This window comes from Danio rerio, chromosome 13, assembly GCF_052040795.2.
Source record: "Danio rerio strain M-AB ecotype USA chromosome 13, GRCz13ab, whole genome shotgun sequence".
Lineage (NCBI taxonomy): Eukaryota > Metazoa > Chordata > Actinopteri > Cypriniformes > Danionidae > Danio > Danio rerio.
The window spans coordinates 30,568,397-30,580,564 of NC_141033.1; the positions used below are offsets into that span (position 1 = coordinate 30,568,397).

Genomic DNA, 12,168 nt, shown 5'->3' on the forward strand with positions numbered 1-12,168 from the left:
ATTTCTAGGGGTGTCAAAATTAATTGTTTCTTCAGTGCACTGCTATGCAGATAGGGACAGATCGATATCGGTTCATTAATAGATCATAACCGGTTATTATGTACTGACATCTTTTATTTCCTATCCTCAATGTCGCAGTAGAATACTATGTCGAAGGAGGCCAGGGCGAGTAAACAAAATGCTCCTACTACTTAAAAGGTAGATAATTATGCACAATTCAACTGCTTGTGAGTTTGCTGGAAAGTATTTCATTGACACTGAAGTAGGCACAGCACATGAGCTGCTATTTCACTACTAGGGTGAAATGCTGTAGAAATCTATCTCTGCGTCTCGCGCTCTCTCTCATTTTGGACATTTGACCTGCTGGTGTGTTTGTGAAGTAACTTTTTTTCTCTTCTTGGCTGTTAAAGCGATACTTGTGGATCCAGACACAAGTGTGTCTGAGGTGCGAGTTTTCTCCATTGTGTCTATTATGGATTACCTGCGACAACCACGTATTATGCGCATACTGACTGTAACTGCAGATGTTCTTCCCACGTCACTCATCGGTAACACATCGCTTTCATTTCTAAAGCCAATCGCAGCCCTTTCTGTTGAGCGGGTGAAGACAATGACCAATCATAGGGGTGTAATATTTTAAACTCAGCCGTTTACATGTGTCCGTTGGCTCATTAAAAACTTACATGGCAAATTTCACAATATACGCATTAACAAAAAATGAATTTAAACAGACCTCTAAAATCTTTTTAGGGTGGTGCAGAATACAGTTATAATCTGTATATCCAGCATTTTGCATGGTTTGCATTGTTGCCTGCTAAATGTTGCTAAATACAGGTGTAAATGTGATCTAAAATGTTTTGAGCTTTACCACCTTTGACTACATCTGTAGCATAAATCACATAAATCAGATTGCTTTTGCAGTGTAATTGTGGTTCAATTATTTCAAAAAGACAGGAATGGACACCTATTGACCAACATGTGATTCCTATAGGACATATGAAAGTATCATTTTGGAAATGCTCCTTGGTATGCCAATCTATTCTTCTTTCAGGGACAATAGGGGAAATAAGAGACAGGAGAATTTGAAAATGAAAGCTGCATTCCTATGCATTTGACTTGTCTGGATCTAAAAGCTCTTTCGTTCATCCGTGGCCCATTATCTCAGGAGCCGAAATCTCAAGCTCAAACCTCTTCAGTCAGCTCACCTTACGTGTCAAAATACTCTCTTCCTTCAGTACCACACGTCACGGCTACTGCCATCATCATTATCACCCAATTACCCTAATGGTAGCCGCACTGGGTTATTAATAGTGACTATTAGCAGGGCTGACAATTCCACTAATCACCAACACCAGCAAGAGCAGGACACTTTTCCACCGTCAGCCAATCAGCTATGCGTCATTTTGGCGGATGCAGCATAATGTCTGCATTGTAAACACAAGGTTTATTCCAGTGGTACAATTCTATGGTGGGTGACAATGCTGCACAAGGGGGGCCAGGATGGCATCAAACACCCTTTAAGGGATAGTTCAACCAAATATGAAAATTCTGTCCTGATTTACTCATCCTTTACTTCTTTCATACCAGTTTGTGCTCAGCAGAATACCTCAAAGGAAGATATGAAGAGTTCAGATGCAAAAACCTCTAAGTGCCAGCTGAAATGTTCTTCTAAACTACTGTAAGCATTTTTCAAAGCCCCCCTGTGTGTATGTTCAGTTATTTCACTTTAAAGACAATACAAAAGAAACTATTCTTAGCCATAAAAATGAAATTACTGAACTGATGCACAGGAGGCTGAGAAAAGAAAAGATTCTTTTTAGGAGCAGATTTCAGATGGCACTTAGAGGCGTTTGCATCTGAGCTTTTCATGTGTTGAAGAATGTTAGGAACCTGTAAACATTGACTTCCATTGTAGGAAAAACAAATACTATGGAAGTCAATGGTGGCTTCATCATTCTTTAATGTATCTTCTTTTGTGTTAAACATAAAAAAACTAGACACAAGAACAACTAAAGAGTGAGTAAATGATGGTCAGGAAGCCAGTGTTAAACCCCTTCTCTTTTTCAAAGGACATTTTTATTGAATCACCACATAGAGTCAGGACCTCGGTTTAATGTCTCACCTGAAGGACGGCAGTGTAGAGTCCCCATCAATATACTGGGGCATTAGGACCCATGCAAACCACATGTTGAGCGCCCCCTGCTGGTCTCACTAACACCAATTCTGGAAGCAACCTACACTCTAAAAAACGTTATTTATTTAACCCAACAGTTGAGTAAAAATATTTGGTGCTTTGTTGGGTTATTTTTTAACCTTTATTTGGTTATTTATTAATAACTTAACCAGGTGGGTTAAATATTGGGGTTATGTTTAACCTTTATTACGTTATTTATTTACTAACTCAACCAGTTGTGTTAAAAATGTGAATTTCAACAGTCAACTAATTTAACTGGCATAGAACAGCTGTATTAATATATGTATGTAATGTTGTTTTTGCTTTCTAAAGTTAATTTAAGCTATAGCACAATAAAGTTGTTATTTTTTATTTTATCAAAATACCTCTCCGTGTTGTGTTTTTTATATGTTTCACCAGCACTTTTAACTACTGATGATACAAATGTGCGCTTCATAGCTGATCTATAATAAACATATAAAAACCCTTAAGTATGTGGAACTTAAAATGTAATGAAAATAAAGCATTTTCAATGTTTTTGAAAAATGTTATTTATTTACACAGACATAATATAAAATTAATTGTAGTATTAGTAATAGTAGCTATTGAAATACCAGAATGGAAAAAAAATACATTTAATCAAAATAACCCAATGCATTGGGTTAAAAAAATCCATAGTTGGGAAGTAGCTATAATAACCTATAGTTGGGTTATTTTTAACCCAACTATTTTTTACTGAGTAGATTTCTCATGTACTCTCCTATCCAGGGAATGACCAGGTAGCTGCTCTGCTTGGCTTTAGTCAATGACCATGTGAGAGTTGCAGAGAGCTATAGCTGCCAGCTAATTTAATGTTTGAGTAAACCATTGCTTTTAATATAAATACTCTTTATTGGCATCCCTGATTCTATGCAGAAAATATTCTTACCATCATTTTTTTAGAGTGAATGGCTGGTCCACCCTAACAAATGAAACAGATGAAAAAAAAATAATGGAAAGAAGAAAGCCCCTGCTTAGTATCATCATGTAAAGAATAAGTAATGAGGAATAAGATTCAGGTGGATGAACGCTGATCTTCCAGCTGTGGTTTATATTCAGTAGGGAATGCTAAATGCTGCAATCTGAATGATCAGTCCAATTTAAAGGGATATTTTATTCCTAAAAAAGATTTCCTCACCATTCACCCACACTTTAGTGTTTAGTCTCTGGTTTGAGTCCATCAAGTGATCAGCTGGCATTTTTGTGTTGAGTTTGCATGTTCTACATGTGTTGGCTTGGGTTTCCTTTGGGAGCTCCAGTTTCCCCCACGGTCTAAAGGCATGCGTGAATAAACTCAGTTGTCCCTAGTGTATGTGTGTGCATGTGAGTAAGTGTGTATGGGTGTTTCCCAATACTGGGTTGTGGCTGGAGGAGCATCCGCAGTGTAAAACATATGCTGGAACACTTGGCAGTTCATTTCGCTGTGGTGACCTCTAAAATCTAGACTAGGGCAAAGGAAAATGAATTAATGAATGTTGGAAAAAAACAGCCACTGACTTCCATAGTGGAACAAAAATGCTTATGGAATTCAATGACTGTTGAATTCAATGAACATTTCAATGAACATTTATCAGTATATCTTCCTTAGCGTTTAATAGATGAAAGATATTCAAACAGGTTTGAAGCAAGTGTAGAGTGAGTAAATGATAACAGAATGATATTATGGTTTAAAAAATGCTTGTTAAAGCTACTAACCAAAAAATCTGCATTTACAGTACTTTCTATACTCTTATGTTAAGCCCTCCTGTAGCCCAACTATTAGAGCATGGTACTAGTAACACTTAAGTTGGTGGAGCGATTTGATTCCCAGGAAAATGAATATGGCTTTTTTGTTGTTGTTGGATAAAATCTCCCAAATGCATAAAAAAAGTGTTTGTTTTCTGCCAGGGAGAATGCTTTTCTAGTTCTTTAAGTCATTGACAGAGTACTCACTTTTTAGCATGTTTACGCTATACCGAAAACTAGGACTGATATTAATCAGAAATAATTTGTGGGTGGGGGTGAAAACCTAGCTTCTACTTTAGAGTAGGGTTTAACTAGTATCATAAATGCTACAATGATTCAAGTGTACACCGATTGGGTGTTGGCATGCCATATCAAGCACATAATTTTAAAGAAAACAATAAAAAAAAACAAATAAGCACATTATTTTAAAGTGTTAAAAGACATACAGATAAAAAGAGATTTTATAGGAGCATTTACCGGTCGTCTTTGTCTGTGGCATCCTTTCTTCAATTGTAGGTCATTTAGTCACGTCAAGTGTCTACATTCATCTTCATTATAACAAAACCCACACAAAGAAACAAAAGAAAGAGAACACAGCTTCAATCAGTGTTCTTCATCCTCTAGTTGTTGATTTTTTTTATAGTTTGCTTTATGTTGCTGTTGGCTGTTGTCACTTCAGAGTCCTTGCTAAAACATGACACAAGAGAAAAATTCTTAAAAACACAAGTTCTTAAAAGTATCTAGGCTTCAAAAACACAAATGTTTGGTCTCTTCCTGAAAAATTAAATTACACACTTCAGGCATATAATTTAAGGTCATAATTTTGACCTGGTCATGAGTGTTTTTTTTTTTAATTCTATAGCCTTAGTTTGGAAAAAAAAAGGCCCCAAGGCGACGCAGTGGTGCAGTAGGTAGTGCTGTCGCCTCACAGCAAGAAGGTCGCTGGTTCGAGCCTCAGCTGGGTTAGTTGGTGTTTCTGTGTGGAGTTTGCATGTTCTCTCTGCGTTTGCGTGGGTTTCCTCCGGGTGCTCTGGTTTTCCCTATAGTTCAAAGACATGTGGTACTAGGGATGTCCCGATCCGATATTGATATCGGAAATTCGTCCGATATCAGTCCAAAAAACTATATCGGAGTGCGTTAAAAATCTCCGATATAAGCAGTCTGATACTCTCTAAACTCCGTTACAGCTATTCTATCCAGCAGCGTCCAGAGCCAGTGTGCAAAGCCCACGTGATCACAACACTGCTTGCTAGCAAACTAGTCTCTAAGATTTAACATGCTCTTCACACTAAGTTATGGTGTATTACGATAGAAATCTATTGTGACGGTAGCACACGCTGACGCTAGCAACAACGGCACATCTCTAACGTTACTGGTTTATTTACTTCATGTCAAGCGATCTTTACATTGTTTTGCATAAGGCTGATAAGCAACATAAGGCACCGAATGGCAACGTAGCACACATCGTGCGAGCCTCAATTCGGTCATGGCATATCGTGGTTCATCCAGTGTGATACCTAATTCATAACCAGCGCTTCGCACACATAAGACTTTACCTCAGCGGCCCGGTTCTGTGTGCATGAGAAAAGTCTCCGCCACAGACTCGCGGGCTCTGCTGCTGCAGCAGACCCACAGAGACGCGCTGGACACCTGCTCAGACTTTAGCTTTGAGAAGAGCGCGAGGACACACGGGAAAAAGCCTACAATACATTATCTTTTTCCCAGACATGTCCTCTATTTGGGACTTAAAAAATAGCATTCAGCCAAGATTTCTAAATTGCCGAACTTGTCCCGGATTCTGCTTTCTTTAGCTGCGTTTCTACATTATTTTATACGCAAACTTTCAACCTCAAACTCTCAGCAAAACAAAGACTAGAGAAGGAGCAGATTTGACCTGTCAGTGGTGCACATGGATAATAGGAGTGAAATAGTGGATTTAGTATTCTTTATTTCATTTTTTTACTTGAACACTCTGAAAGGAACAGTGTCATGTAAAATGCTAAACATGTTGTTTTCATTGTTTGTTAAATTAGAATAAGAAATCATTCTGTTGCTGAGGGCCATAACAGTTTAAAAGAAAGAATGGTATTACTTTTGGGGCAGAAGGAAAATTTTATTAGAGACATTCCCATGTTTAACTCTTCTTTAAAAAGCCCAAAAAGATAAAGTGCTCTGATAAACAGTGTCAGCTTTGCACATCAGTTTGCTGTTATTTACATTGTCTAATTTTCTCATGTGGGCAGTAGGGTGGAATCTGTGCAAATATAATGAATTTTGATAAATAAAATTATTCTTAAAAGTCACATTATTTCAAGTGCTGTGGAGAAAAGGTGTGTTTCAATCTAGCATCTGCAAGTATTTTTATGTTAATATGTGGGATATATAATATTATAAAATTAATAATGTTTGGGAACATTGATACAGCCATAATCTTCTTATTATACAAACACAGATGAAATAGCTCTGATCATGTAAATGTTTGTACTAACCATACTGCACATTTTTATCATCTTAACAATAAATTATTTCTGCTGCCCAGTGTGAAAGCTATTTTTCAGCTCAACTGGATCAAAAATTCATCAAAAAGCTGTGTGAAATTGAAATTTTGGACACTAAACCTTTAGCAGTTGTTCAATTAACAATATTTTTTCTAATGTTCCTGCTCTCAGCAGTTTCTACTCTTTGCTGATGGTAAAAAAGGAACAACTGAAGTGACCTTTAATTAGCATTTTGCACTTTAAAATTGTATTTTTGTTTATTCAATTAAGATATTTTTCAGGGTCTTAATATTTATTCTTTAATTCTTTTTATATATTCTTATGTATAAGTTTACATTTATGCAACCAATAGTTAATAAACTGTTTTTTTCCATACTTACTGTTGCTGACTTGTTCTCAGTTTGATCTCGCCGTTCATACATTAGACTCAACAAAATAGGTAAAAATAAAGTATTCATAATTTGTGCTGATATCGGATTTATATCGGTATCGTATCGGACTGATGGCTGCAATATCGGTATCGTATCGGAAGTTAAAATGTTGTATCGGGACATCCCTATGTGGTACAGGTGAATTGGTTAGGATAAATTGTCCATAGTGTATGTATGTGTATAAACGAGTGTTTATGGGTTTCCAAGTGATGGTTTGCAACTGGAAGGGCATCTGCTGGGTAAAACATATGCTGAATAAGTTGGTGGTTCATTTCGCTGTGGCGACCCCAGATTAATTAAGGGACTAAGCCAAAATGAAAATGAATGAAAGAATGAATGAAAAAAGACTCCAAAGCTCACCCAATGGGGTATATGCACACAGATTTCAGTCAGCCAGCCTCAGGTCTTCCGGTGTGTTGTCATCCCATACAAAATTGCAGCGTTTAAGATTTGATTTCTTTAAAAATCAGCAACCATCATTGCCTGGTTGAGATACGATATAAAGTGGTTATCAGACCAAACAAGAAGCATGCATTAAATTCCAATTTGCCGCGACATGTCTTTAAAATATGGAAATTCATTTTACCCCAGTATAGTCTGAGTTTCTGGGTTCTTTGTGTTTAAACGGTCTTTCATCTCTTTTTACATTTTAACAACCAAATGAATGCTTAAGTCTATTTATATGATTCTATTTTATTTACATTACAACATCCCTGCTGTATAAGGAACCATATGAAAATGAAAATAGTTACATAAACTTTTTACCAGAAGTTCATCATTGGCTGAAAAACACTAGCTGTGCATGTAGCCCATTTCACCAAGGTCCTCTTAGATGAATATTTCTGCCCTCGCTGCTGATGTGTGTACATATTTTATGTAAACAGAAGGGAACAGCTATAAAGAAGTGAAATTGTCTTTTATATTTCACCTAATAACAAATGTGAATAGAAAACCAACCCACCATCCATTAAAAATGTATAAGATTATAAATTATCATGCAACCACAGACTGTATTAATATCAATAAACGTTCATTTAATGCACAATTAACAGCTATTCACAATTGTTCACAACAATTTAAAATAAATGAAGGTCAATATTACAAAATAATGAATAGTTATCAATAGAGGGATATGCTTTAAGAATGTGACTTGCTATTAAACGGAAAAAGAAGAAAAAATGTGTGTCATGCTTCTTTTTGGCATCTTTCTTTGGTGAGTCGTGGTTTTGACTTTTGGCAAATGTAGTTCAAATGACTGAGTTCCTATAACTACACAGTGTACAAAAACTCTGTGTTTGGTCTCTCCCTGAATAATTGAATTATCACAATTTTGGCATATCATTTCAGGTAATGTTTTTTACCTTTTTATCTTTCAGAAAAAAAAAACACCTGGTAATGCTTTTTTTAATTCTATAGCTTCAGTTTAAAGGGGTGGTCTACTACGATATCATATTTTAAACTTTAGTCGATATGTAGTGTAGCTGTGTGAACATAAACAACATTTCTGAATGTAAGACATTCAAAGTTCAATGCAAATGGATACATTGCCTTTTACAGAGTTAGCTTAGCTTAGCGATATTTGGGGACTACCAAAAAATACATCTGGGTTAGTGAAATCACAAAAACTTCAGGTTACGTACATTCACCATGCGCATACACCCCGCACAGTGAAGGGACGTGGCCAGAGGCGCTGTAATGTTATAGCAGAGAAAGCTAAAAAGGCCGTCCAAACACTGTTATTTTCACACAGCTTGTTCTGTTTCTGTATTTGAGCTTCCAAAAGACACATCAAAAAGAGAGAGGTGCTTACAGTTTAATCTTAATTATGTTCCAGAGAATTATTAAAAAAAAGATATAGCTAGCATTTGACAAAGGACAGCTTCCAGAATCTCTCCCAGTTCAGTGATGGATTTGGCTAAAAACTCCTCAAAGAAGAAGCAGCTCCAGCCATAATAGACAAAGCTGTGGATTGTGAGTCACAACCTGAAAGTTTTTTTATTTGTTTAAATCGATCTATTACATAAATGGTTTCTAGTGTTAACGGTATGTTGTGGTGAGAATGTAAACAACAATGTAAACAACAGGAAATGCTGTTTGGCACTGTTAACAATTTAGCTTCAAATTCAATTCAATATCCGTTAAACCGCTGTAAACAGCCACAATCTTCACCAGTGCTGCAGTGTCTCTCTATGCGATCGGTTTCTCTGCGTTCTACATCTCAAATAACAAACTCACAAAAGATATGTGAACATTTCACATTGCTTACACGTTTCTATCCCGAATATTTGTTGAAAGATACATTTCAAAATTTATTTTAGAGAGCAGGCTTGAGGTTCAGCTGTGTCCTCTTCATTTTATGTCTGATTCAGGCTCAAACTGATACGGCTAACAGCTAGCCTGACTGACAGTGTTTACACAGCTCAAAAGCATGTGCTTGTAGTGGCGTGACACTTCTGGTGACATGGAGCCAATCCGCAAATCTCAACACATTATGTTAGCTGATCAATCAGAGCCTCTTTAAGGACAGGCCTTAAAGAGGAACTAGGATAGCAGTAGCAGTAGGAGTAGCAGTATATAATCAAAGTAAGATATATTAAAAAAAAAACTGATTTTTTTTACAAATGAAGCATGCACACACATTGCTTTGAATCTTATAAACAAAACCAAGCCTTAAAAATACAATCTGAACCAGCCCTTAATAATAAAAAATAAAAAAAATTCTCCAAAGCCTACTTAATTTCACCAAGGTTTTCTTAAATGAATATTCCTGGCCTCGTCGTTGGTATGTGCATATATCACCTGTAAACAGAACAGAAAGGCCACTGACAGTTATGAAGAAGTGCGAGTCTCTACTTGGACAAAGTGGGAGTTTAATATACTTAAATTTGTGGCTGTGTTCCAATAATATGAGGATGGCATTATGGAAGTAAACAAAAGGAAAGTGTGTGTGATGGGCGTCAGCGGGCGTCTGTCCAAATGGAGCACTGCCAGTGACGTCTTTCGGAAAGGTCACATTTGTAGAAAGTTCTTGAGGGTCCCTGGCGGATGACTGGGACTAAGCCTGTGGGCAGTGCGATATCGCTAACTCCCAGCATGCACTTCAAAATTAAGGGCTGGGGAGGATTGAGGGGGTCATCCAACTCTGAGTAAACAGACTGAACCGATGTGACAAGGAGGACAGGGACAGACAGAGACGAGGACGGAGAGGGCAAAGGGAATCTGTTTAAGATTGGCAGAGAGATGGCAAACATGCCATATAGATGGAGAGGTGACGAGGGTGAGAGGGAAAGAGAAAGAGAGAGAGAGAGAGAGAGAGAGATTTTTACAGGCATATTTACAGAAGTCAGTGCATAGACTCTCCTATTATTAATGTCAATCTCAATCGCGCTCCTGCCAGACTGCTGTCAGCGTGCCAGCATGCCTGGTTCTGCCCACAACACAATCTCTCGAATTATTATTTTCTCTCAAGGCTTCAGATGCTCATCTTGTTTAGATTCAACTCAAACCTTTGGAAAATATATTCCGGACAAACATCATTTGAGAACATTTATTTTCCAGTAGGACAGGACAATTGGAATCCACACATTTTCCCCACAATGGATGTGTAAAAAAAACAAGATATGCTGCTAACTTTAGGTTTTGACAGATGGCTGTTGGTTTAAGCTGGTTGCTTGCTGGTCATGGGTCTAAAAACTACCTGTCAACACATGTGTTTTTTTTTTTCAGCAGGGGCAGCTGAACTCATTTGGTAAAATAATAAATTATAGAACAGTATGTCCTAATGCTGTGCAAAATTATGGAAAAATAACTGATTGATGTTTTATAGATAACATTTTACAACAGGGGTATTCCTGGAGAGCCGGTATATTCCCTGCACCGTTAAGTTCCAACCCTGCTGCACACTTACCTATATATTTCAATCAAGACTGAAGGACTCAATTAGTCTGATCAGGTGTGTTTACTTAGAGTTGGAACTAAAATGGGCAGAGCTGCGGCCCTACAGGAACTGAGTTGGACACCTATTTTACAAGGTTGTTATTAGAGCTGCACAATTAATCGAAAAAAGATCGCAATCTCGATTCGGCCCCCTAGCAGATCTTAATCCAGCATTTCTACGATTCTGTCAATCATATTTTCAAGTTCAGGAAAGAAGCAAAGGCAGCCGCACAAGTCTTCACATTGTTTTACATACGTTGCTCAGCAATGTGGACAGCAATGGTCACATAATGTAAATTATAAGGTGTAAATCACCCAAAAATGCCATTTATGTCTTCACATAATGATGTATTCAAGCATGATATTCATATCGTATTATAGTTATGACTGCAGAATTATGAATAGTTGTACTCTGATGTCATCTCTGTGTACTGTGCATTAATAATCAGGACCAATTAATGCAATGCAATAGCTAACATGAACATTTCATTTGTAGCATGTTTAATCTTTGTTATTTTCTACGTACACACTGAGCATTTCTTTTTAATATTATAAATCAAGGTTAGTCAAACATAACAGTTTAAAATATGTTTCAGCATCATTACTCCACAACTTTTTTCACTAACAGTAAACATTTTGAAGAACTGCAGAATAGTAGAGGTCAACTAAAGATATTGAGCCTTAATTATGTCAACGTTTTTAATGTCTTTTAGATCACATTATATTTGTTCTTTTAGCAATTTTAGTGGTGTTTACACAAAAATGTGTCACCTTAGAATTATTAGGTTCTATTTGACATTTTTGTCAGAATTGATTTATTGACATATTCTTATTAAATGACAACTTATTTAAATGATGGGATTTTTTTTTATATCTTTGTTTACATTTTATGACTTTTTATTTAAAAAACAAAAAAGGTTTTATCTACAAAACCGAACTCTAGCTTGGCTCTATAAAGTTCTTTCTGTGAGCCAATCTGCATTTCTAACGCACGCACAAGGACCTCTCAGGATCAGCTTTCTTTGTCATTTCACTGACAGTTTCATTGACAGTGGGAAAGACCAAATAAAAACACAAAAATCTGAGTCGACTAAATAATGCCAAACCACAGAAAATTAAGAAGAAACCTGAAACAAAAAAAAAAGTGTCTGTAAATGAGATGATTTTACAAAATTTTTTGACATTGAGATAAAATGTTAAATTTAACATTGTTGAAAAAAAATTATTTGAAATATTTAATAGATTAAATGTGAAACATTTTTATTTGTGTGTATATATAGTCAATAAAACACTTTTCAGTGTTTATTAAACGTTGTTACACAATTCATTTGCTCACTACCTGTTTTCTTTTAAAGACTTTAAATTA

General features: G+C 36.4%; 1 protein-coding gene across 5 annotated transcripts in view; it reads left to right on the plus strand.

Annotated features, from left to right (window-relative positions):
• Window positions 1–12,168, plus strand: part of b3gat2 (beta-1,3-glucuronyltransferase 2 (glucuronosyltransferase S)) — a 54,149-nt gene that overhangs the window by 31,619 nt on the left and 10,362 nt on the right. Inside the window, exon 6 of one of the 5 annotated variants that reach the window (XR_015505083.1) lies at window positions 1,998–2,552. The gene's annotated coding sequence lies outside the window, so the exon portion shown is untranslated. 5 annotated transcript variants of the gene reach the window in all.